The 3,058-nt window shown below is 65.4% G+C and overlaps 1 long non-coding RNA gene across 1 annotated transcript; it reads left to right on the forward strand.

The window, feature by feature from the left end:
• The first annotated feature begins 1,851 nt into the window (after window positions 1–1,851).
• Window positions 1,852–2,582, forward strand: LOC139604412 (uncharacterized). The gene is made up of 3 exons (XR_011683973.1): window positions 1,852–2,062; window positions 2,278–2,356; window positions 2,543–2,582. It is a non-coding gene; the product is annotated as an uncharacterized lncRNA (long non-coding RNA).
• Window positions 2,583–3,058: the final 476 nt, after the last annotated feature.

Raw genomic sequence — 3,058 nt, forward strand, 5'->3', positions numbered from 1 at the left:
CGGGCAGCTGGCAGGGGGCAAGGCCTGTCCCCCTGGGCCAGCAGCAGCCCCGTGCCCTGCCCAAGGCGCTGCCAGCAGGGGCTGGGCCCCAGAGGCAGGGGCAGAGCCCAGCCCCGGGGGCGGCGTTTGTGCCCCGAGCCCCGTCCAGCCCAGCCTGCCCCGAGTGCGCAGTGAGCGCTGGCACGGCTGCCCTGGACAGCGTGGCCTGCTGGGGACACTGAGAGCTGCCCCGCTGTGACCCTGCCCTGGGCACTGCACAGGCACCAACCCAACCCCAGCCAGCAGCACCCCTGGGCACGGCCCAGGCACTGGAGAGCATCACAGCCAGCCCTGCTGCTGCTGGGGATGTCCCAGGCACCAGAGCCCATCCCAGCCCTGCTGCTGCTGGGGATGTCCCAGGCACCAGAGCCCATCCCAGCCCCGCTGCTGCTGGGGATGTCCCAGGCACCAGAGCCCATCCCAGCCCCGCTGCTGCTGGGGATGTCCCAGGCACCAGAGCCCATCCCAGCCCTGCTCCTGGGGATGTCACAGTGCCTACAAGTGTACCGGGTGTGGGAAGAGCTTCTCCCAGAGGTCAGCCTTGACCCAACACCAACGCAGCCAGCACTGAGGGAAGCCCTGCCAGTGCCCCCAGTGTGGGAAGAGCTCCGTGCGCTGCTCCAGCTCCATCCCCACGGGAGGATCTGCGCTGGATGATCCCCAGTGACCCCGGTGGGCAGAGCCCCGGTGATCCGTGGTGCCGGTGATCCCTGGTGGGAAGACACCTGGCTGGGGGCTCCACATTCTCCTGGCTCCTCATGGCCTGGGTCTTCTTTTCACATTTCTTCATTCTTTCCAAACACCCAAAACCTGGGTAAAAATAAAGATGTTGAACTAAGATGGGGCTTGAGAAGTGAGGAGCTGTTCCAGAGGTGTGGGGGATGCTGGGTCCGAGGGAGCTGAGAGTTCCCGGGAAGGACTTGGGGCTTGCTCAGGGCTTTGGGGACACGAGGCCAAGCGGCTCCGGGTGCTTTGGAAGATGCTGGTGGAGATTCTGGGGCTGCTGATCCAGGACCTCCTGGCCTAGAACTGTCCCTGTGTCCCCTTGTCCCGCTTCCTGGTGTCCCCTGTAGCAGATACCCCCCTCCCTGCTGTCACTCCCCTTTCCTCCGCCCATTCCCGTGTCACCCCACTCCCAGTCCCGTCCTGCTCCATTCCCAGTATGGACCCCATTCCCTGTCCCCATTCCCCATTCCCTATCCCCATCCCCCATTCCCATTCCTCATTCCCATTCCCTGTCCCCATTCCCCATTCCCGGTCCCCATTCCCCATTCCCGGTCCCCATTCCCCATCTCCCATTCCCATTCCCTGTCCCCATTCCCCGTCCCCATTCCCTATTCCCTGTCCCCATCCCCCATTCCCTGTCCCCATTCCCCGTTCCCATTCCCTATTCCCCATCCCCCATTCCCCATTCCCTGTCCCCATTCCCATTCCCGGTTCCCTCTCCCCGGACGCCGCCGCCATCGCTCCGGCTCCCCTCGGCCCTCACCTGACCGTGCAAATCCCGCCCTGCTCCCGCCCACCAATCCCAGCGCGCGGTCTCTCCCAAATTTGCATAACCACGCCCTCAGATTCGGCCCCGCCCCCGCCGGCTGCAGCCGCGTCCGGGCGCTGTTTGCTCCCAGTTCCCTCCCAGTGCTCCCAGTAAGAGCGGGACCGGCAGGGAGAGCGCTCCCAGTTCCCGCCCGCTGCTCTCACCATCGTTCCCAGTGCTCCCAGTATCGCTCCCAGTGCCGGGCGTGGCGGGGCCGCTTTGGAACCCCCCAGGGCAGAGCCCGGCTGCTTTTGGGTGCCGGCACTGCCCGGGCCGGGCTGGGAGCGGAGGAGGAGCGGGAGGGAGAGGAGGGCCAGAGGAGGAGGAAAAGGAAAGGGAAAGAGAGAGAGAGGAGCGGGAAGAAGAGGAAGAGGAGGGCCAGAGGAGGAGGAAGAGGAGCAGCGGGAGGAGGAGCCGCAGCACCAACCCCACGCGGTTCCCCCGCTCGGGCCGCGGCTGCCCCGGTTCCGCCCCCTCCGGAAGCCGCAGGTGGGCGGGGAGGGGGAGTCGCCCCAAATCCATGGCGGAGAGGGGCGATCCCGGTGCAGAGGGACCCCCGGCAGCCTGGAGGGGTGGGGGAGGCTGGGGATGAGCGGGGTCCGGGCCCCCCGAGGCTGAAAGGGGCGCTGACTTCTCCAGCTGCACTTGGGCACCGGGACCATCAAACCCGACACGCTCAGCCCTTGTTTTGCCCCCCAAACCAGGATTTCCCATTCCCAAACCTTGGCCAGGTGGAGGAGGAGGCTGCGAGGAGGAAGAAGATGCCCCAGGACACCCAGGCAGGTGAGGAGGAAGTCAGTGCCCCTTTCCCCCTCTCTCCTGCTCCATCTCCCAGCCCAGCACGGCCCCCGGCTGCAGGACAGCCCCACTGCTGATGCTGTCCAGCCAGGGATGCACTGGGGGGATCTCCTTCCCCTTCCCTGTGGCACGGAGGCAAATCCCATCCTCTCCTTGTCCTTCCTCCCCCAGGGAAGGAGCTGAGCATGGAGAGCAGGGAGGACAAATCCCCAGCAGAACCTGGTGGCTGAGGCCGTTTGGAGTGGCTCCAGGGCACAGGAATCCAACGGGGAGGAAAAGTCCCAGAGATCCCACACAAGGAGGGGCTGCAAACGCAGATCACGGGGATCCGAGGAGGAAAGACCCATCTTGGGTCGGGAAGGTGACCACAGGTCGGAGTTGGGGGTCCCTGAGCAGCTTCAGGATGGGGAGAAGCCCCACAAGTGCTCGGAATGTGGGGAGAGCTTCAGGTGGAGCTCCTGCCTGAACTCCCACATGGGAATCTGCACCAGGGGGAGGCCCTATGAGTGTGGGCAGTGTGGGAAGAGCTTCAGCCACAACTCCAACCTGATCCACCACCAGCGCGTCCACACCGGGAGAGGCCCTACGGATGTCCTGGGTGTGGGAAGAGCTTCAGAGCCAGATCCAGCCTGATTTTCCACCAGAGGAGCCACACGGGGAACGGCCCTACGAGTGTGATGAATGCAG

Source organism: Agelaius tricolor, unplaced genomic scaffold (genome assembly GCF_023055355.1).
Source record: "Agelaius tricolor isolate 1412-34295 unplaced genomic scaffold, bAgeTri1.0.p SCAF_50, whole genome shotgun sequence".
Lineage (NCBI taxonomy): Eukaryota > Metazoa > Chordata > Aves > Passeriformes > Icteridae > Agelaius > Agelaius tricolor.